Source organism: Rattus norvegicus, chromosome 12 (assembly GCF_021556685.1).
Source record: "Rattus norvegicus strain SHRSP/BbbUtx chromosome 12, alternate assembly SHRSP_T2T, whole genome shotgun sequence".
Taxonomy (NCBI): domain Eukaryota; kingdom Metazoa; phylum Chordata; class Mammalia; order Rodentia; family Muridae; genus Rattus; species Rattus norvegicus.
Window position 1 is genome coordinate 48317061 of NC_141545.1, and position 23903 is coordinate 48340963.

General features: G+C 49.0%; 1 non-coding gene across 1 annotated transcript; it reads left to right on the plus strand.

The window, feature by feature from the left end:
- The first annotated feature begins 19 nt into the window (after positions 1–19).
- On the plus strand, positions 20–22681 carry LOC148002358 (uncharacterized). Its single transcript, XR_015634877.1, has 2 exons — positions 20–197; positions 21693–22681. It is a non-coding gene; the product is annotated as an uncharacterized LOC148002358 (transcript).
- The last annotated feature ends 1222 nt before the right edge of the window (positions 22682–23903 follow it).

A 23903-nucleotide genomic window follows, 5' to 3' on the forward strand; every position in this document is an offset into this window, starting at 1 on the left:
GTGCGCGTGCGCAAGGGCCAGTCTCCCAAGGGGTGCGAGTGGAAGGTCCGGGCGGTGCGACCCCAGCGCCGCCTCGGCTGGCAGGGCACTGAGCCCGCTTGGGCGTGCGACTGTCCTTCTGTGAGGGGGCGCCTGAGGAAAAGGATGCCAACCCCACAGAAACCCTCAGACTGCCTAGCGCTGGCCCTCAGTCCCAGGTCAGTAGTCCTTTCCTTAGACCCGAGGTGTAAGGCCGAGTGGATTGTCGCGTTTATGGAGAACCGAGCGTGGTGGTGCAAACCTTTCGTTCTAGCACTCCGAACAGAGACAGGAGGATGTCCATGAGTTCAAGGCCAACCTGGTTTATATAGGGAAATAAAAGGAACGAACACGACTGCTCCTAGGTATAGCGGAGAAGGTTTATTGTAGATACGTGGGAGAGCATACTCTGAGGGGGGCACATCTGGGAGAGTCCAGAGTGGACTTGACCAGGCTGAACCGGGCCCTGTGAGGAGAGGCGGGAGGGAGAGGGGAAACGGTGCAGCAGGCTGGAGGCCAGAAGGTACAAGAAGAGGAAGGTAATAAAAATGTCTGGATTATATAGGGAAGAGCCTCTAGGGGAAAGGCAGCCTAGCCCCTAGCCTGGAGGGCGGGGTATACGAGTCAAGCCGGGTAACAGTTAAGGACTGAAGGAAGCGGGGGGGGGGGGGGGGGGTGAGGGCGGACTGACCTAGAGACCAGGTCTGCTTTGATTTGTTAAACAGGCACCATAGCGGATTCTCGAGGTCTGAAGCTTAGCTGCCGGTCTCAAAGAGAGAAAAAAGAAATCTGTGGAGAATAAGCATATAATGTTTCATAATATTACCACAGCCATCATTGTAGAGTTTGCCTATTTGTGCATTTTTTTTTTTGAGACCAACCTCAAAAAAAAAGTGGCGATGATGCATGCAGGTAATCTCACTCTCTAGAGGCTAAGGTGAGAGACTTGAAAATTCTAGGCTAACCTGGGCTACATCCTGTCTTGAAAAATTACTCAAACCTAGATGCCTGGAGGGATATAAGGCAAAGATAGCAAGATGACAGTTAGCTGTAACCCTCGGCAGTATGTGTTCACCCTGATGTTGTTTCAACTGTTCTCTGTAACATTTTGGATCCCAGCCTAGGGCTACACCATAAAACTGTATGTCCAAGAGCTGGAGAGATGGCTCCAGTGATTAAGAGCCCTGGCTGCTCTTCCAGGGGACTGGAGTTCAATACCCAGCCCTCAAACGGCAGCCTAGAGCTGTCTGTCACTCCAGTTCCAGGTGGTCGACACCCTCAAACAGGCATATGTGCAGGCAAAGACACCAATGAAGATATAATAAATACATCTTTAAAAACAAAAAGTCTCAAATTGTGTATGTTTATGTTCTTCCTGTATTCTGTGCAGTTAAAGGGGGGGAGGGGCAGTTCAAAGGCAGCCCAGTCTACAGAGCTAATTTCAGGACAGCCAAGGATGCACAGAGAAAACCTGTCTCAAAAACAAACCAGAAAGAGAAATAATTTCTTAGAAAATAATAAAAGTTCTGGGCTTGAGATGGCTCAGTGGTTAAGAGCACTGACTGCTCTTCCAGAGGTCCTGAGTTCAATTCTCAACATCCACACGGTGGCTCACAACCATCCGTAATGGGATCTGATGCTGTCTTCTGGTGTGTCTGAAGACAGCTACAGTGTACTCATATAGAATAAATAAATAAGGGGTTGGGGATTTAGCTCAGTGGTAGAGCGCTTGCCTAGGAAGCACAAGGCCCTGGGTTCGGTCCCCAGCTCCGAAAAAAAGAACCAAAAAAAAAAAGAATAAATAAATAAATCTTTTTTAAAAAAATAATAAAAGTTCTGGGCTGGAGGCCTGGTTAAGCATTGAGAGCACTTATTCCTCTTGCAGAAGACCTGGGTTCTGCTCCCAGCACACACACGGTGGCTAACGGCCATCCTAACTCAGTTCAGGGAATCCAGCAACCTGTCTTGACCACCCTGCCTGGGAAGCAGGCATGAGCTCGGGACATGTGCACACATTCAGCAACACACTCATCCCACAAAATAAAGGAAGTCCTGAAAAATCTTTCCCATTAAACTCCTGGTAACACGGAGTCAACGAATCGGCACAATATCATGGACTGTTATACAGTCGTTAATTCATGTTTTTGATGTACCGACGTCATAATAATTTAGTTATAATTGAAGTATATTTGTGTTTTTGTTTAGTGCTTTGTCAAGACAGGGTTTCTCTGTGTAGCCCTGGCTGTCCTGGGACTCACTCCGTAGACCAGGCTGGCGTTGAACTCACAGAAATCTGCCTGCCTCTGCCTCCTGAGCTCCGGGATTAAAGGCATGGGCCACCACCTCCCAGTTAACTGAAATAAATTTAAATGGTGTTTAGAGCTGTATCCACATATGTACTCTGAAGGTAATCTATCCTGTTGTTGATCTCTTACTAATCTGTTAAAGGAACCTGTTAACCAGTTACCTATACAAATGCAGCTTGGAGGCTTCATTCCAAATACAACGTGCTTGCCAGCTGTGCCCGAGGCCCTAGGTGCCATCTCCAGTATTGCCAGAATAAGTGAGCGATAAAGCTCAAAATATACTTGTTAAAATACTTTCTGGGGCTGGAGAGATGGCTCAGCGGTTAAGAGCACCGACTGTTCTTCCAGAGGTCCTGAGTTCAATTCCCAGCAACCACATGGTGGCTCACGACCATCTGTAATGGGATCCGATGCCCTCTTCTGGTGCGTCTGAAGACAGCTACAGTGTACTCACATACATAAAAAAAAAAAAAAAATACATATATGTAACTAGGTATTGCTTCTAACTCCCCTCCCCCAAAAGCATAGAAACTTTTCAAAGCAATGTGAAGGTCTTTGCCCACCTGTGCTCCTGACCCTGGGGATGTGGGCGGAGAAGGTTCACCTTCAGCAGCACACGGCGGCGGCTGAGGGCAACCCAGCCTGCGTCAGCAAAACAAAACAAAAACCTAACTGAGCGCTAAAATATAAAAAGGGAGCAGGAAAATCTTCCAAATGTTCGTGGAACTACCTCTTTGCCTTTTCTCTCCTATATTTGGACAAGACATCTGCTCGTGGCAACGATCCTCTATTTCTGTACTTTTCCTGTGTTTACCGAACTGTAATTAGCCTGCACTCGGCTTATAAGTAGAATAAAACGGGATAAGTGGTCCCTCAAATCTAACTTGCGTGTCGCTGTGTCTGGAACATATATAATGCTTCTGACTGCTCTTCTCAGGGCCGGAAGACAAGCAGGAAAGATGCCTGGCCAGAGGGGATCTTGAATCTGGGTGTGTTTTAAAGGCCTTTGACATGCATCCTTAATTTCACGCTTGGGAAGTAGAGGCAAGTGGGTTACATAGTGAGTTCAAGGCCTGATGGGTTTCTGTCATGAGTTCAAGGCCCGACAGGTCTATGTAGTGCGTTCAAGGCCAGCCAACGGTACACAGTGAAATACTGTCTCCAAAAAAAAGGCATTCAAAACCGAGATTTTTTTTTCAGAACATGCTTAGATGTATTAATATGTTTCTCAATTTATCATTTCTAGGTAGTTATTACTTACAAATATTTTTTTGTTTGTTTGTTTGCTTTTGCTATTGGAGAAAACGGGTCAGCCTCCTCGGGAGAGAGACAAGTCAGCTGACGGGACTCCAGGCGGAGAGACTACTCAGGATTAGCTAGGTTGTTAGGAGACAGTTGCGACCCAGCGTGGAACATAAAGGTGGATTCCGTTCCCGTAAGCCAGACTCTGACTTTTAGATTCCAGCACGAGTCAGACCAAATCGAGGCTGCGTATTCACACTCCGCTGAGGCACAGACTGTAGGCAGGGAAACGTTTATCTGTCTAGTTATTCAACATTTCTGAATTCAAACTATAATTTAGGCCTTGTTTTTATTACCAAGAGGTTGCCCTTAAGCCGTCAGTTAAAGTCCTTGTTGTAGTGGAGAACACATTGGGGTGCTGCCTAACATGTCTAAGACACCCTAGGGGGAGGGGCTGGAGAGGTGACTTCATTGGTAAAATGGTCGCTGTGCAAGCAGAGAGCCAGGTTCAATCTCTAGAGCCTAAGGGAAGAGCTACAGTGAAAGCTGCTGCTGAGGCAGAGATGGGCAGGCCGGAGGGCTCCCCGGCAGCCAGTCTTGCTAGTCAGCGAGCTCAGAGTTCACTGGGAGAGCCTGTCAGGAAAGAACAAGGTAAAGGGTCGATCTCCGACCTCCACACACCGGTCCATACATGTACCCACATGCATGGGCACATACATAGAAATGTACACACATGTACAGTACACAGGCATAAGCTTTCGAAAAATAGATCTTAGGCCGCCAAGATGGTTCAGTGGGTGGAGGCATTCGCTGCCAACTTGAATTTATTCCCTAGGACCCCACATGGTGGTAGGAAAGAACCAGCTCCCACCAGTTTCTGGCCTGACCTACACATGTATGTTGGGGTAATCTATCACACACACACACCACACACACACACACACACACACACACACACACACACACACACACACTTTTTGAATGTATTTATTCATTATATATGAGTACACTGTAGCTGTCTTCAGACACACCAGAAGAGGGGATCGGATCTCATTACAGATGGTTGTGAGCCACCATGTGGTTGCTGGGACTTGGAACTCAGGACCTCTGGAAGAGCAGTCAGTGCTCTAACCGCTGAGCCATCTCTCCAGTCCCTTCATCTGTTTGACGACAGCATCTCGTTAAATTGCTCAGGCTAGCCTTGAACCTGGGGTCTTCCCATTTCAGCATCCCAGGAAGCTGGAAGGTGACCAGTGCCTTAGGGCTGGATAAGAAATCCCAGGACTTGGAAATGGACCAGGGATGAGGCCGCAGAAGAAGTGTGGGTTCCTGGCTCGGGGGATTTGTAGGGGAGAGGTGTCTGTCAGGGCAAGATAGATTGATGGCAAAAATCGAACTGATATAGAGACGCAGGAGGTAGTCTAAGGCATGGATGATGTTGTGAAAGACCACCGGGGTGGGGAAGACCCCCACTCAAATCTCGAGACGATGCAACCCCCAAGAACTCACGAGAAACTGATCTTGATGTAATAAACAAGAGGTGTATTTGAGGAACCAGAGCTCTGGGGACGACACATATCTCACACAGGAGACAGAGGAGTCAACCCCAAGCCCAATTAGGGGAAGGGATTTATAGGGAAAATTACATAGGTAGTTGGCAACAGTCACACAAAACAATTTCATTGGTTTGTAACTTGGGCTCAGTTCAACTCTAGGCCGCCCTGCTTCTGGGGCAAGCCGACCCTAATTCTCATTTTTCTCAGGACTGTTGAGTCAGGCCTTATCGAGGCCAGATGGTTTGTGGTGGCTATAGCCAGACTACATCCCCAAAATATGTTATGTTATTCTTTGCTGTGAGGTGCACTTGTCCTCACAGCAGGGTCAGTGGGGGATAGTTTAAAATCTTTATTCTTTCAGTTGGACTAAGAAACAGAGAACCTGAGGAAGGAAGGCTAAAAGTAGAAGGGCAGCAGACAACACACGCCCTTTGACGGGAAGCAGATTCACACTTACACGACTTAATGACAGTGACTAGGCATGCCTCTCACACTTGACCGCAGCGGCCCTCCATGCAGGGAGTCTAGAGAAGTATCAGGGTTGACAGCACATGCCTGTAGTCCCAGCACTTGAGAGGTAGAGGCAGGAAGATTGGGAATTCTTTTTTTTTTTTAAAGATTTATTTATTATATATAAGTACACTGTCTCAGACACACCTGAAGAGGGCACCAGATCCCATTACAGATGGTTGTGAGCCACCATGTGGTTGCTGGGACTTGAACTCAGGACCTCTGGAAGAGCAGTCAGTGCTCTTAACCGCTGAGCCATCTCTCCAGCCCCAGGATTGGGAATTCTTAACTATGTAGTGAGCAGAAGGTAGCTTGGCTTATGTAAGATCCTATCTCACAAACAAACACACAAAAATATATAATAAAATAAAATTATATATATACATATATATATATGGAAGTTTGATACTCATTCCAATAATATAATTGTCATGATTTGAATATGCTTGGCCCAGAGAGTGGCACTATTTGGAGGTATGTTGGAATGGGTGTGGCCTTGTTGGAGTGGGCGTGTTGCTGTGGGTGTGGGCTTTAAGACCCTCCTCATCCCCGGGGTTGGGGATTTAGCTCAGTGGCAGAGCGCTTGCCTAGCATGCGCAAGGCCCTGAGTTCGGTCCCCAGCTCCGAAAAAAAGAAAAAAACAAACAAAAGAAAAAAAAAAGACCCTCCTCATCCTAGCTGCCTAGAAGTCAGTTTTCCACTAGCAGCCTTCAGGCGAAGATGTAGAACTCTCAGCTCCTTCTGCACCATGCCTGCCTGGATGCTGCCATGTTCCTGCCTTGATGATAATGGACTGAACCTCTGAACCAAGCCAGTCCCCGTTAAATGTTGTCCTTATAAGAGTTGCCTTGGTCATGGTGTCTGCTCACAGCAGTAAAACCCTGACTGAGACAATACTGATATTAAGAAAGATTCCATGAATCAAGGCACGAGCCTGTAATCCCAGCACGCTGAGACAAGATGATCTCTAGTTTGAGGCCAACTTGGACAACACAGCCAGTTCCAGGCCCACTGAGACCTAGTCTGGAAACAAACAAACAAACAAACAAACAAACAAAAAAACCACAGAACCAAGGGGTGGGGACGTAGCTAAGTTGGCAGAGCATTTGCCCCACGTGTGATGGGGAACCCTGATTCTGTCCGAAACCCTGCAGAAACCAGCTATAGCAGCGCTCTCCTGCGATTTCAGTATGTGACAGGATCTCAAGCTCAGCTTGGGATACCTGAGATTCTGTCTCCAAACAGACGGGGCCAGGGAGATGACTCAAATCAGTAAAACTCTTGCCTCAAAAGCAGGATGACCTGAGTATATATCCCCAGCGCCTGTGTGTGTACAAGTCAGGTTTGAGATAGCCCACCGGCCCCGGTGCTGTTGGGAAATAAGAGACTCTCGGGAGCTGAGCGTGATGATTTGCCAGTCCTAGTCAGTTGGTGAGCTCTTGCCCACCCCTACCCCCACCCTGCTCCCAAAACAAACAACAACAACAACAACAAAAAAAAAAAAAAAACCAAAGACCTCAGGTAGAGGGGCCAGGGAGACAGCCGAGATGGAACCCTGCAGTGCGTACCTAGCATAAACAAGGTCCTGAGTTTAAGACCCAGCACCACAGAAACCGGGTGCAATGGCTCAAACCGGCAGTCTCTGGAGATGGGGAGGGATTGCTCAGAAGTTTACGGTCATCCTTGATTATGTAGGGAACTCCAGGTCAGGCTGGAGGGAGATACACTGGTGCACACATGCACATGCACATCGCACACATACACACACACACACACACACACACACACACACACACACACACACTACATTAGATATCAATGGCTTCAGAATGAAACTCTGTTGACCTTCCAAGCCTGCTAGGAGTCATGTTCTGAGTCGGGCTTAATGTCGAATGCCTGGAATCCCAGTATTCAGGAAGCTGAGGAAGAGGAGCTTGTGTTTGAAGCCAGCCTTGAGTGCATCTGGAGACATTACCTCAGTGAACGGTGAGGTACTTTCCATAAGAGAGTAGGGCAGTGTCCAGTTAAATGCATGCCAAAGGCATCATATCTTCAAATTTTTCTTTTTTCCTTCTTCTTTCCTGCCCCCTCTGGCATCTCAGTAAAATGTTTCCTTCTGTGTGAAGCTCAGTCATGAACTTCTCCCAGCAGTCAGGAGGGGGAGCGAGTGATAAGGAGACAGTTGGTGGGAAAATGAGTCACCCTGGAGTCTAGGCTAGCACCGAGAGTTGTGGGCTGGGTCACTAGAATGTGTTTTTGCTTGGGACAGCCAGAGGGCTTGCTGTCCGGTCACCTCGAGTTCCAGTGCATTTGTGAGACGAGTCTGTGACTGCAGCTCAGTACTAGAGCTCTTGCCTAGCACGAATGAAGTCCGGAGTTTGACTGAGGGGGGATGGAATCGTTGATTTCTGGAGAGCTGCATACTTATGAGCCATGAGCCACGCAGAGGAGGCTGGGAAGAACCAGCAGCGCAGCTAAATTAGGAGATTAGAGAGAGTTAGGAATGGGGAGCAGGCAGTTTGAGGAAGACAAGTGCCAAGTGTGGGAGGACGAGAAGACAGAAGGGAGAGAAAAATTCAAGAAGGTTTGCGGTCTGTTGTGAACATAATTCTCCTCTGGTGTTTTCTAAAGAGACAGCAGAAAGAAAAAAAAATGTTTTTCAATTATTGTGCGATAAGGAAGGGCAGTTTCTTTGCATGTGGCCAGACAGGTGGGGAGAGAGCCCCGCCTCCATTTGTATGAGGTTATTTTAAGCAAGGAGCGTCCTGAATTTGTAGCAGCTGTGAGCCTTGTTTTTGCTAATTTGTTAAAGACAGGGTCTTCACTATACCTAATGTTTATTTGAGATAGGGCCTCACTATGTAGCCTGGACTGGAATTCTTTTTTTTTAAAGGATTTATTTATTTAATACATGTGAGTAAACCATCTTCAGACACATCAGATCTCATTACAGATGGTCGTGAACCACCACGTGGTTGCTGGGAATTGAACTCAGGACCTCTGGAAGAGCAGTCAGTGCTCTTAACCACTGAGCCACCTCTCCATCCCCGACTGAATTCAAGATGTAGACCAGACTAGCTTGTTGCTCACAAAGACCTACCAGCTTCTGCCTCCAGACTGCTGGGATTAAAAGTATGGGTCACCATGCCTGTCTTTTATTTGCTTATTTTGGTTTTTCACTACAAGGTTTCTCTGTGTAGTCCTAGCTGTCCCGAAACTCACTCTGTAGATGAGGCTGGGCTTGAACTCGAAAAGATCCATCTACCTCTGCCTCCCAAGTGCTGTGATTAAAGGTGTCCCCCTTCCCCAAGGCATCTTTTATTTACTTTTTAGACAGAGACTCCCTGCATAACTCTGGCTGGCCTAGAACTCATTACCTAGATCAGATATGGACAATAAATAACTGTGGCCTCATTTACAGGACACATTTGCCTCCCAAGCACTGAGGTTAAAAGCCTGTGGCACCACGCCCAGCCTTTTTATTTATTTTAAATTGGTTTTATTCTTTAAACCCACATGGCAGTCGGAGGACACCATTATGCAGTTGCTTGTCTCCCTCTACCTTTATGTGGGCTCCAAGGATTGAACTTATATCCCCGTGCCCACCCAGCAGGGGCCTTCAGAGCCCTTACCCGCTGAGCCACCTCACTGATTCGGTTATGTCTGATCCTGGTCCTCTCGCAACTCAGGCTGGCCTCCAACTCCATAGATACTTGAGGTTGAATTTGAACCCCTGATCCTAGGGTCTCCATCTCCCAAGTGCTGGGATTACAGGTGTGTGCCACCACGACTGGTTAAGGGATGCTGGGTTTGAACCCAGCGCTTTGTACTGCGCGGCAAGCATCCTATCGAGTGAGCTGCCTCGCCAGCCTAGAACCTCACAGTGACTGAACTGTTCTGAGCCCCGTGTGGTTGGTCATGGGTCATCCCCACATCTAAAAGGGAGTGAACACAGAGAAATGGCTCAGCGGCCAAGCTGGCTGACCTCTCAGAATTTACATGTGGTACACTGGGCAGGGGCAGAGAAGAGGAGCCCTGGGGCTTGCCTGACAGCCAGTCCGGACCAGTGTGTGAGCTCCTGCTTCGAAAAGTAAAGTGAGGAATGACATGGAAGGTATCTAAAGTCAACTGCCGGCCTCCATAGGCACAAATGCTCACACACACACAGGCGCGTGCGCGCACACACAGAGGAAGTGTGCCTAGTGGTATCGAGAAACTGAGTTAAGAAACTTAATTGTACTTAGCTAATTTTATGTGCATAGGTGTTTGTCTGCATGTATGTGTGTGCCAGTGTGCAGGAGATCGGAGGGTGTCATGTCCCCTGGAACTAAAGTCACGGATGCTTGTGCACTGCCACTTGGGCACTGGGAATGGAACCTGGGGCCTCTGGAAGAGGGCTGAATGCTCTCCATTGCAGTCATATCTCCAGCCCTGCCTCATCTCGGGTGGGTTGTTCGTTTGTTTGAGACGGGGGTCACTCAGTAGCCCAGGCTGGCCCAGAATTCACCTTAGAGCTTCTGATCCTCCTGCCTTCATCTGTGTCGTCACCAGGGTTACAGACCTGCACCACCATACCTGTTTCATCCTGTGCCAGGGATCAAACCTGGGGCTCCCTGAGGATATGAGTGCTCTCGATCGAGCTGTGTCTCCGCTTACTCTGAAGGTTGTTTTAAAACTACACTTTTTAAAAACGAATGTATTATATGTGTTTACCATGGGCATGCAATGGCTTGAACATGGAAATCAAAGGACAACTTGTAGAAGTGGGTTCTTTCCCACTGCCATGTGGGTGCCAGGGATCAAACTCAGATGGTCAGGCTTGGTGGCACAAGGCTTTACCAACTGGGACATCTTGCTGGCCCCTCTTTTAGAATTTTGAAAGCAAAAAAAGGGGAGAGAGGGCTGGAGAGATGGCTCAGCAGTTAAGAGCACTGACTGCTCTTCCAGAGGTCCTGAGTTCAACTCCCAGTAACCACATGGAGGCTCACAACCATCTGTAATGGGGTCCAATGCCCTCTTCTGGTGTGTCTGAAGACAGCTACAGGGTACGCATAAAATAAACAAACCTTTTTTTTTTTTTTTTTTTTTAAAAAGCTAACCCAAAGCCAGGCTTTTAGGAGACACACATCACACATGCAACATGGGAGCACACACAGGCACATACACGCACTCGGGTAGCGGAAAGTCAGGGACATATGAACAGTGGCTGAATTGCTGTGTGTGTGGCTAAGACTAACTGGCTGGTTCTCCTCTTCCGGAGGCACATGACATGGGTGTGCATTGCTCTTGTGAATGTCACACTGACTAACATTCCCTGGAGTTAGGCAGCGAGAGACCTAGTTGGTTTTTCTTGTTTGCTTGTTTGTTTTTTTATTTACATTTTTATTGTTTGGCTTTTGTTTCAGCTTTCTCTCGCTATGGCAACATTCCATGAAGGTGTGGCAAATGCTCTGTAGCATGTATGATTATGGTATCTGGGATGTGAGTGGCTTCCCCATCTCTTGCCTATCCAACATATGTTCATTCACTCAACATTTATTGAGCCACACCATGGCCTGCCTGGGAGCCAAGTGCTGCGTGATGGGCTTACAACATTGGCTGAGGCCTGCTGTCTGGCCTCACCCCCTTCACAGACAACTAGAAAGTCAACTGGAGCAAATAATCCTTACAAGAAACACTGGGTATGCAGGTCTTCAGCCTGGCTGCAGGCAGCTGTCAGGGAGGACTTCTTTGGAGGGCGTGGCTTCTAAATGGAGACCAGAACAACCAGATGGTGTCAGGCAGGAAATGAGGGGAGAGGGAAAAGCTTCCACAGAAAGAAAACAGGAACAAAGAGAGACTCAGGAGATAGCCTGATGCCCCAGGGGCTAAGCAGTCGTAGGGTGGAGGTGGGGTAATGGTTGTTACTTAGAGACAGATGTAATTTAGGGTGCAATGCCTAACATAAATGAGAAGCCAGCTGGGTTAGAATGTATGTGTAAGTCTTGAGTGTAGAAGTCAACGGGCATTGCCTTTACCATACAAATGTTTATTGTGCGTCTCTGAATGGGATGATTGTGAAGGGGCCTTGAAGCCAGCCAGGCTGGAGGTGTGGAGGTGGGAGGAGACTGAACGGAGTCTGGTCTCTGAGTCTGCAGAAGGGAGCCGTGAGTAGCAAAAGAGTATTGTTAGAGGTCAGAAGGAGAGCAAAATCGCACTGACCAAAAGTCTAGGCAGCAGGAACGCAGTGCTGTAGCCATATTAGAACCGTGAGCCACTCCAAACTGAAAGAAACCTTAATTTGATGTCCTCTTCTGGCAAGCAGGTATACATGCAGACAGAGCACTCATACATAAAATATATAGATAAATAAAAGTTAAGAAACCTTAGGACCCACTAGAGAGGGCTTGGTGTGTGCTCCTCACAAAGACCATGCACAAGTGAATACATGTTCCGTATGTTTATGTATATTTATGGAAGTCTCCTGTGCACTGTGCTGGATGCTAGGGGCAGGGCCTGCTGCCTGCTGAGGCCCATCTATCACCAGACCCTTGCCTTGGTACTCAGGAGCCTCCACAGCTTTCCCCCTTGCCTGCCCCTCCCTCCCTCTCGGCTCCCCAGGCTGTGCCGGATGCCTGTGCCTTCTGGGCCTCTGCACCAGCTGTTTTCCCTCTCTGCTCCTCTTCCTCCCACCTCCCCATCTGCCTGAGCCAGCTCTCCTTGTGAGGTTAGAGGCGAGCAGACCTGTGTGGCCCACTCCATAATTTCCCTTTCAGCCTGTGCCTCTGGAGGCTTTGTTCCTTTACTGCCCTGAGTAGTTTTGCCTGTTGGCCTCTCTAAAATGCCCTATCTTAACACAGCTCTCTGTGGCGTTTTGTTGATACTAGATTGTGTTAAACATACACAGTGGTGCGGTGGGGGGTGAGGGAGTATTCCCGCCACTTTGGAGGCTATGGCAGGACCACGGTGACTTCACGGCAAAACCTTGTCTCTAAAATAACAAAACCAAAGCAAGAAAGCTGGGGGGGGGGGTAGTGGCATAAGCTTGTAATCCCATCTCTTTGGAGGCCAGAGGACCTGGCTTCTATATCCTGGGCTCGGTAAGACCCGATCTTAGAGGTGCAGACATAGCTCGGCCAGTATGGAGGGCTTGCTTGCTCAGCGTGCCCAAAGCTACGGGTTCAACGCCTAACACTGCAAAAACAAACTAACATTCCAAATTACAGGCTGCTAGGATGGCTCAGTCGGAACCTCCCATCATCCCCTGAAGCCATGATGAGAGAGAGCCGAAGGATGAGGCTGGAGAGCTCAGTGGTTCAGAACACTGTTTTTCTAGAAGACGTGATTCACTTCCTAGCACCCATATCAGACAGCTCAGAGCTGCCTCTAAAGCCAGTGGATGCAGTGCCTTACATACATACATACATACATACATACATACATACATACATACATACATACATGCAGGCAACACCAATACATATATAAAGTAAAAATTTAAAAAAAGAGATATCTGCTAATTTTGTATGTGTGCTTGAATGTATGTATAAGCATTACAAGAGCACAGGATCCTGCAGTGGACAGAAGGCAGCATCAGATGCCCTGGAACTGAACTTAGAGTCATGTGTCAACTATAGAATGGAACCCAAGTTCATGCTCTTAACCACTGAGCCTTCTTGCTAGCACCAGGTATGTTGGTTGTCTTGAATAGGAGATCCTGCCCACTCTTGGCGGCGTCATTCCCTGGGCCTGGGTTGTATATGAAAGTGAGCTAAGCGTTAAAGAGCGAGGTAATGTTGTTCCTCCAAGGTTTCTACTTCATGTTCCTAAATCTATAGATTCTTGCCTCGTGATCCTGACATTTGGTCTGGCCAGATGACAGTTTGAGGGTGCCAGGACATGACCGCTTCATGTACCCCCTTGCTTGCCTCTGGAGAGAACTGGGACTCTATAGACAGATGTTCAAGATGGACAAACTCCTGGGCACCATGGCATGCATTTGTAAGCACAGCACTTGGCTTGAGATGGTTTGTGACAGTGCTGTCAGGGAGATATGAGCAAACACTAGCTCACCCCATAGGGAGTCAACCACGACTGAAGGAAGACCTTCGCCAAAGCCCAACTTGGTGACCCAATGAGCTTTACTGGAGCAGAACCAACTCGGACAGCTGCACCACTGAAGCCCCTCCCAGCAGGGCTGAGACAACCCATCAGAGCTGGGAACCTGGTGCGGATGCGCGCTCTGCAGGCAGCCCGGCAAGCAGGAAGGTGGTCCTTTTTTCCCAGGTAGCTCAGTTGGTGTCAGCCTGTTATACCCAGCTGAGCTCAGCTCATCTGAGTCTCTCTCAGCAACCCTTACAGCTTTTGTTTTTATTTTCTAGTTTTTCCAGACAGGGTTTCTCTGAGTAGCCTTAGCTGTCCTGGAACTCACTCTGTGGACCAGGCTGGCCTTGAACTTGAGATGTGTCAGTTTTAAGCATTTCCCAAAGCTTTGAGTTGTTACTTGCTGAGTTTTAAGGAGTTCCCTGCAGGACAGAATGGCTCACCCTCCCTCAGAACATCCAAGGGGTTAATTGCTACCAGGATTAGGATAGCTTAGGCCTGAGAGCAAGACTGTTCACAAAAAGAAAAAAAAAAATTAAGTAAACATCAGTATGAACTGAGAGAATGAGACCCTTCATGGCATAGTTGCTGCCCTCCTGGACTCTGATGGCCCAGTCTCCTCTTCTCATGGCTGTGGGTTCTCAGGACGGTTGGTAGTTCAGGATGGAGGCCACATCTCTGATCCAGGTTCGCGAGATCCCAGGGTCCCACTGAAGCCCACCCCTCTGTCTTTGCCTCTCTCAAACTGTGCCCCATGGGAGTGATTCAGCTTATTTGGCTGGCCCCCTCCTTTCCCCTTCAGGCCTTTGGATCTGCTGTTCAGTACTCAGGGCTCTCTGTCTGCCAGCCCCCTCAGCCTGGTCTGCCTTCGATTCCTTCTCAGGAGAGACTTCCTACAGCAGCCTTACCTCCCAGGGTGGGGCTTTAGTCCGGCCTCTTCTCTCCTTCACTGCCTCCCTCAAAGCTGACCACATCCGGTCACACCTACATTCAGTTGCTGGTCCCTCCCTAGGGAAGGAACTGCCCTGTCTTGTCCTTTCAGGCTCTGGATGCCGAGGTGGGTAGTTTATACCAGCCAAGTGCTTAAGAGATGCTGGAAAGAATGAATGGAGCTGGGTGTGGTGTTGCAGGCAGGTAACTGCCGCAGTGAGGAGGCAGGGAGGGAGGAAGGGAGTCAAAGGCCCTGGACTGAGAGATCACGGAGGTACTGGCTACCTGACCTGATGTCTGGAGTTCACCGCCAGCTTCCTCATGGTTAAAAAGAGAACCAAATCACTCGAGTTGTCTGACCTCTTCACGAGGGCTGTCACGCATGCATGTTGAGACAGGAGGGTGCCTGTGAGTTGGAGGCCAGCCTAGTCTACGTAGTGAGTTGAGACCAACCAGAGTTACCGTCATCCTGATACGATGGCACTTAGGCAGGGAGGGAGGAACCAGAAAAGGATGGGGTTTCTTTTGGACAGGTACCAAATGAAGTTCGGCCGTATCCCTGCACTTGCTCGTGGCTTCGCCTGAGCTAACAGGGGATACTGACTCAGCAGCATGTCCTCTGTCTACACGGACCCCTCCCTTGGCGGTGACCTCATCCAAGCCCGGGGCTTTAAATGTCACCCGTAAGCTGGTGACTCCTCAGATTACAGCTCTGGCCTGCACTCACCAGGACTCACACATCCAATTGCACACCCGACACTTACCATGGAGATCTAAGCAGTGTGTCAGACTTAGCACAGCACAACAGTTTCTTCTGCTAGCCTTCCCCATCTTGGTTCCTTATTGCTCCGGGCCTCGGGGCTGAGGCAATCTTGGGGATAGGCTTTTGCTAGGGTGCCCGGGCTAGTCTCGCACTCATCAATGGGCACGAGCGAGGCCCTTGCCCTCTCCTAGCAGCCGGACGACAGGTGTGAACCGGCACGACCAGATGGAATCTTCGATGTGCTTCCATTGCATTCTGTACACACGGGAGCTTATCAGCAGCCAGCTCCACCTTCAGAGGACAGCCAGAGGACAACCACCGCTCACCCCAGTCGTCACTGCTGCCCTGCTCCAAGCCTTCGTCACCTCTGGTTTTGTTAGCTCAGGCTGGATGGCCCCAAAGCCTGTACAGTTGACCTTGAGCTCCTGCCTCTACCTCTCTCACACCCTCACTCTATTATGTACCCGTTTGGGTTGTGGGGTACCCGCATGTACGGGTGACTGCAGAGGCGACGAGAGCATCGGAGCCCCTGACGCTGGAGATGTAGGCGGTTGTGAGCCACCTGGTGTAACTGCTGGGAACCGAACTCAGATCTTCTGCAAGAGGAGTATGTGACTTTACCCACTGAGCTGTCTCTCCAGCCCTGAGCCTGTTTTGGTTTGCCTTTTAAATGTATGTGTTTTATGTAAGAGTGCTCTATCTGCAGGTATGTTTGCATGCCAGAAGAGGCCATTATTCCCCATCACAGATGGTTGTGAACCACCATGCAGGTGCTGGGAACTGAACTCCGGAAGAGCAGCCTAGCCATCTCTCTAGCTCCGAGTCTGTATGTTTTTATTGTCTATATTCTACTAAAATACGAGTTGGAGGGAAGAGTTTTTGCTTCCCAGGGCCTCAAACATGCTACAACGCACCTTATCAATCCCTTTATTTCCCCTCTGTCGTTTTTTTTTTTTTTTTTTTTTTTTTTTTTTTCCGGAGCTGGGGACCGAACCCAGGGCCTTGTGCTTCCTAGGTAAGCGCTCTAACACTGAGCTAAATCCCCAGCCCCCCCTCTGTCGTTTTAAGGGTCGCCTCTGTAGTCCGGGTTCACTTCAAATGTATGGATCCTCTTCCTGTCTGAGCTTCCGGGTGCTGCGGTGGAGGCACCAGCCACCATGTCCAGAGCTCTCTTGCATTTCTGCAGCACAGAGAATAGTGCAGGTACCAAGTTCTCTCTAGACACACCCCAGTCATTCCAATTGAAGGTCTTAGGAACTATTAAATTTTAGTCAGATTGTCTCTCAGTGAGTCAGAATAAAAGATGCTGGAATCAAACTCCAAGTACCTCTTCCTTTGTTTACAGTCGTGGAATAATTAGGGTGAATAAGGACCACTTTGCATATAATTACAGAGTAATACTGAGGTCACCTATTAGGTCCTCTGGGTCCCCAGGCACTTGGGGAGACAACAGGTCCTTTCCACAGTCAGTACTGGAGTTGATATGACCTGGGCATTGTCTAAGTGAGAGGACCCAGCCTACTCTGGGCAATACCATTCCCTATGCAGGGGGCTTCCGCTGAGCCCTGAGGGATCAAGCGGAAAGTTACCCAAGCAGTTGTGTACACACTTCTCTCTGCTCTGGACTGTAGATTTGATGTGACCACTTCAAGTTCTGCCTTGATTCCCTGGAACTATAAGATGAATGCTCCATTTCTGATAACTTGTATCTTCATCTCAGCAACAGAAGTTAAACTGGAGTGGCCTGCCTGCTCTGTAGCTTGTGGGGGGTGGGGCGGAGGGGGGGGGAGTGTGAGATCTCTAACGGTCAGAGACATTCAGACTCAGTCCACATCCTGCGAAGTGATTTTTGAGACAGGTTTCACATAGCTCAGACTGTCCTTGAACTCCTGATCCTTTTCTCTCCACCTTCAGTGCTAGGGTTTCTGTCATCTACCATGCCTGGCTTTAAGACTTTTTTCCTAGCCAGGCATAGAGGCACACTCTCTTACTCCCAGCACCAGGGCAGTAGAGGCAGATGGATCTTTGGAGTTCAAGGCCAACCCGGTCTACCCAGTGAGTTCCAGGACAGCCAGAGGTATAGAGTGAGATCCTGAGAAATAAAATCCTATCTGTGTGCACATGGTTTGTTTTGAGCTGAGGACCAAACCCAGGGAACCGTACTTGCTAGGCAAGTGTTCTACCTCTGAGCTAAAGCCTGGCCCTTCTCCACTTTTTCCTTTTGAGAGAAGATTTCTCACTGAACTCGTAGTTTATCGATTTTACTGGGCTACCTGGTCAACCAGCTCTAAGGATCTGCACAGCTCTGCCTCCCCAGGGCTGATTTACTTGTGTCTGAGTTTATAAAGCTGCTGGGGGATCCGAATGCAGGTCCTCACGACTCCTAAATGGGCAGTCTCCCTCCCCCAGCACGGTTCCTTTAAAGAATGTGGGGAGCAGAGAAACAGACTAGCTTGCTATAGAACTTAGTAGAGGGGTTGGGGATTTAGCTCAGTGGTAGAGCGCTTGCCTAGCAAACGCAAGGCCCTGGGTTCGGTTCCCAGCTCCGGAAAAAAAAAAAAAAAAAAAAAAGAACTTAGTAGAGGAAGCCTCGTTGGGATGTACACCCAAGGCTGTTTTCAGTCTGTCTTTTTCACATCTACTGTGGGCTGGCTGCTCTGCCCACTGACGGGACCTGAGGGGCCTATTAGTATCGCTGCATATGCCTGACTTGCCCCATGGAGAGCAGTCCATCTACTTACTCTTCCGTATAAGGCTGGGGCATACCTCGTGGCTGGTAGGGAGGCTCTTCTTCCTTGAACTGTCTTAGTCTCAGTCCTGCACTGCAGCATAGTCCTCGGCCCCAAAGCTCAGCTCCATGCCAGCCCCAGGCTGGTACCAGCCTCTACATACCAACATGCCTTTGTCACAGCCAGACCTTGCAATCTCTCCCGTGAGGCCTGTCCTTTCTGGGAAGTGATTCTGAGTCAACTCTGAACCACAAGGTCACTTTATACTTTCTTTAGGTTAGGGAGGAGTGAGCTGTTAGGTTGGTCAAGGAATTCTTGATCCAACAAAGGGCTCCAGAGCTCACAGAGCTTGAAGGGTAACTGGCTGCAGAGGGCTGGGAACAGGGCCTCTGCGGGAACAGTGGGTGGAGGGCAGGGCAGGCTGCTATCCTCTCTGGTGACTTTGAGAATAGCAACAGCTGCCAGGTATGGTGCGTGAGGAATCTGTTTGCCTCAGTGGCTCCTAGCCTGTGTGTCTCGACCCCTTTCTCAGGAGTCACATAACAGACATCCTGCATCTCAGATACTTACGTTACAGTTCTAACAGTATCAAAATCAGTTATGAAGTAGCATGAAACAATTTTATGGCCAGGATCAGCACAACACAAGGAACTGTATTAAAGAGTTGCGGCGTAGGGGTTGAGGATTTAGCTCAGCGGTAGAGTGCTTGCCTAGCAAACGCAAGGCCCTGGGTTCGGTCCCCAGCTCCGAAAAAAAGAAAAAAAAAAAGAGTTGCGGCGTTAGGAAGGGTGAGAGCCACTGCTTTACCTGATGTGGCAACCTGAAATTGCTTTCCAGGGCCCTAGGGAAGGAAGCCTGTTGGCCAAAGGTGAAAGGCCTCAGTCCAAGAAGATCAGGATAGCCAAGGACTGAGTCAAGTGCGGGAGTACTCACAGCTAAGGAGATGGTCCTGGATTCGTCAGCATGATCCACTCTGAGACCGGCATGTAGCTCAGTTCCGGCCCTAGCTTAGCCCGCACCAATTCCTGTAACCACCACCTCCCCAAAAGAGAAGACAGATCATCTTCTGGTGCCTCCGTCCAGTCATCTAGCTAATGCATATTTAGGGAGCCATTACCAGGGCTGAGGACGCTTTGAATCTTTAAGGACAGATTTGTCTTCTCAAACCCGAGTCTGAATGTCTAGAAATGTGGGAAGCTCTCACCTACCATAAGGGCCACATAGATTCAAGGGTGAGGATCTGTCATTTCCTAACGTGGGACTTTAGGTGAGGGACCTCACTTCTCCGACTTCATCTTCCTCCTCTGGGTATGAGGAAACAGTTCTTACCTCAGAGCTGGTGTGGAGCGAGCAGGCTCGCGTGTCTAGGATGCTTGGCACGGGGTGATGCCTCACTGTGCAACAGCAGCAACTACCATTTATTGTACCTGGAGCAGGTCTTCAGAGACTGTAATATAATCCCTGCCACTAGATATGAGGAAGCTGTTTTCCTTCACCGAAGAATTAGAAGCTGAGCTGGCAAGATGGCTCAGTGTGGGAGGATACTTGCCCTCAAGCCTGACTGCCTGAGTTTGATGCCTGGGTATCGAATGGCGGAAGGAGAGATCCAACTTCTGCTCCTTCCCCCCCCCCCCCCCGGGCTGGGGACCGAACCCAGGGCCTTGCGCTTGCTAGGCAAGCGCTCTACCACTGAGCTAAATCCCCAACCCAGAGATCCAACTTCTGAAAGTTATCCCCTGACCTCGTGTGGTGGCACACACACACTAAATGTGACTTAAAAGATAATCTTATCCCCCCCACACACACTCCTCCCTATATAATCCAGACATTTTGGTCTCTCTGCCTTTCTCTCTCCTCTTCTTTCTCTCCTAGTGCGCCCGTCTGCTCCCCTCTCCCATGGCGACTCCCCTGGCCTCAATCCTTGGGGTCAGTAAACTTGCCTGCCTGAGAGCAGCGTCCCAATAAACCTGCCTTTATATACTTTAAGAAAAAAAAAAGATAATCTTATAACTTGGAACTCAAAGTTGACCAACTTGAAAATGGTCACAGCTTAGGTTTTCTCAGATCCGATTCCAAAGGCTGTCCTCTAGGCAATCCTGCCGTCTGCTCATTACAGACGCTGGGGTAAGACAGGACAAATAAATGTTCAGGCAAATGGAGCACTTAGAAGTCGGTGAGTTGGGGTTGGAGATTTAGCTCAGTGGTAGAGCACTTGCCTAGGAAGCGCAAGGCCCTGGGTTCGGTTCCCAGTTCCAGAAAAAAAGAGCCAAAAAAAAAAAAAAAAAAAAAAAAAAAGAAGTCGGTGAGTTACTGCACTATGTGATGGGCCTCTTTCCCAGCACTCGGCCGAATGACGCACACTCATCTGAACAGTCAGGTGCCCCAAGCAGGTAGTTTTCATCCTTGGGTTGAGCCTGTTGTGAATTGTGTAGGATCCATGGCTCGTCTCCATGGAGAAATGTATGAGTGCCATACACATTTTCATTCCCGATTTCAAGACACTTGCAAAACCTTTGAAACCCTTCTGTGCACTTCATCTAAGAATCTTCCTCTCGTTGAATACCATGCATCTGCAAGCCTAGCATTTTCAGGGTACTGGCAGGAGAGTTGCAAGTTGAAGACTAGCCTAGGCTACGAGGCTGTCTCAAGTAAAATACACTGAAAATTGAGCGTGATACTGAGAAGTGTAAACAATGAATAGACCTAGCAGAGTGCTGTCCTACGACTTAGGGATCTGCAACATGGGAGTGGCTTTAGCCCTGGAGCTTGAAACCCATTGGCAGCATAATGGCTACGTCTAAAAAAAAAAAACAAAAAAAAAAACAAAAAAACAAAACCCAGATGTCAGGTGAGGATTTTACACACTTGTAATCCCGGCACTTGGGGGGTAGGGAAGAGAATTTTTAGCTCAAGAGCTGAACTGTCTAATGAGACCCTTCTAGAATTCCTTCCTTCCTTCCCTTTCTTCCTTGAGACAGGGTTGTTGGGTTATTTATTTATTTATTTATTTATTTATTTATTTATTTATTTAATATATGTGAGTACACTGTCAGACACACCAGAAGAGGGCATCGGATCTCAGTGCAGATGGTTGTGAGCCACCATATGGTTGCTGGGAATTGAACTCAGACCTCTGGAAGAACAGTCAGTGCTCTTAACCGCTGAGCCATCTCTCCAGCTCCAGCATATTTTTTTTTTTTTTTGGTTCTTTTTTTCGGAGCTGGGGACCGAACCCAGGGCCTTGCGCTTCCTAGGTAAGCACTCTACCACTGAGCTAAATCCCCAGCCCCTCCTTTTCAGTCTTTTTTTTTTTTTTTGGTTCTTTTTTTTCGGAGCTGGGGACCGAACCCCGGGCCTTGCGCTTCCTAGGTAAGCGCTCTACCACTGAGCTAAATCCCCAGCCCCTCCTTTTCAGTCTTAATCCTACCCTGATCCCTTCCAACCCCACAACACTAGGTAGGAGAGAAAGGTTAGGGGGAAGGAGGTGTAGTCGATTAGGGGCAAGTCCAAGCTACACCAGGATATCTCCAATTTCTTCTCCTCTCTTTGCTTACAGCCACTTGAGAAACCATAGCAACACAACCAGCAGCAGCAGCAGCAGCAGCAGCAGCAGCAGCAGCAGCAGCAGCAGCAGCAGCAGCAGCAGCAGCAGCAGCAGCAGCAGCAGCAGCAGCAGCAGCAGCAGCAGCAGCAGCAGCAGCCGCCGCCGCCGCCGCCGCCGCCTTCTCAGGCCCTCTCCAGAGTCCCCAGAATTAAACTGTCTGCAGCTGGCAAAATCTCACCCCTCCTGGAGCACGAGGCAAATCACAGTCAGCAGCTGTGGAGTCTGAAGCAGCCCCGTATCCCACACCTGGGATTAAAATGGAACCATAGTCACAGAACATAACTGGGTTGTTAAATAAAACTCACTACACATGGTCTCTCCATAGCCCTACATCTCCTGGAACTCACTCTGTAGACCAAGCTGACCTTGAACTCAACAGAGATCCACCTGCCTCTGCCTCCTGGGCGCTAGGACAAACCGTGTGTGCCATCACACTGGGCTAAAGCAGAATATTCTTTCAGCTGCCAGTACTACACTTGATCTTAGCCAAACGGCCGAGAAGCGATCAGCTGCCAGTACTCTGACTTGACCGTTCTTACTGAGACGGCTCAGTGGGTAAAGGTGCCTCCACCCCTGGGCCTATACCATAAAGTGGGGGGACCCCTGAAGGCTGTCCCTGACCTCCATGGAGGCTATGACAATCACGCGCAGACAAAACTGGAATTACTAGATAGACGTGACTAAAGTAATCTGGGGTTGGGGATGTGGCTCCATTGGTAGAACAACGGAGTCCGACGTGCATGAAGCCCCGAGTTCAAGTTCGAGCACCACGAACGAGCACAGTGACAGTTATGTAATCCTGGCAAAAACTTCTTGGTCATCCTTGGCTACATACACATTTGTGTCCAGCCTGAACTACCTAAGTCCCTGACTCAGAAAAAGAAAGAAAGAAGAAGATAAAAAAAAAAAAGGGGGAAATACAGTTACTTAAAAGAAAATTACTATCCAAGGCTACATAGCGAGATGCTTTTTAAAGAGAAAAAACTAAAGGGCATTAGTTTTATGGGGAGATCACGTAGGGATGTCAGTGAAGAACTGGGAGTCAGCTTCTACCATTTAGGGTCCAGTGATCAAACCGAAGTCCAGGCTCGGTGGCAGATATCATTCACCCGCTGAGCCAAGGCCGGGTCACACTGCTCTGGCTGGACACGTGTTAGGGACTCCTGCTGCCTTGGCCTCCCCAGTGCTGGGGTTACAGCTGTGCACCACCACGCTTGGCTGGAAAGGTTCTTCACTCATGAGTTCAGATCCGTTCCTGGCCAGGAAAGGTTGGCAGAGCCGAGCTCTCCACACCACAGTGCCTTGGCAGCAGGGAGCACAGATGCCTGTGCCCTCTGCCTTACTCTCTCTCTCTCTGCCTCCTTGTTTCCTTTTCCTTTTCCTGTTAACTGGGTTTAACCCCAGCCCATTCACATGATAGGCAAGAAGCCCACCTACATGAAGGTCGCCCCTCTTACATTCCACCTGGGTTCATCTTCTCTGGAAACACCTTCACAGACACTGAGCTGTCCTTTACTAAGGCCCTATGCCTTCCTCTGTCCAATCAGATGACAGAAGGTTAAGAATCACAAATAAGCCTGGGGAGGTTGCCTGGCAACCGGAGCACCTACTGCCTCTGCAGAGGATGTGGGTTTGGTTCACACACACACACACACACACACACACACACACACACACACACGTGGCTCACAAATAAACACACATACATGTAAAAGTAAAAACTGAAAGAATCAGTGATGATAGAAGAGGCATAGAGATGGAAAACGTCATGGTAGTTAGGAAGTCTGTGTGCTTCTGTGTGGTGGGCTCTTGGGGGCTTTACTGTGACACCAGCAGCAGTTCCAGAGGATCCAGAAATGACCGATGCTTGGTCTGTCTGTCTGTCTGTCTGACAGGGGGCTCTAATTATCCCTGAACAGAAGACATCTGAGCCCCCTCTCTCCTTTTCTCTCATGGAATCCCCCTACTCTCCACAGTAAATGGAGCCCCTCTAAGTGCCAATCCAAATGGTACCAGAGCCAACATGGTGGCATAGGCATGTACTCGTAACACCTGGAGGGTGGACACAGGAGAAGCAGCAGCTCCATCCATCCTAGCTACATTAGGAAGTGTGAGGCCAGCAGTCTACCTAATAAAGGACGTCCCCACCCAAGTAGTGTGTGT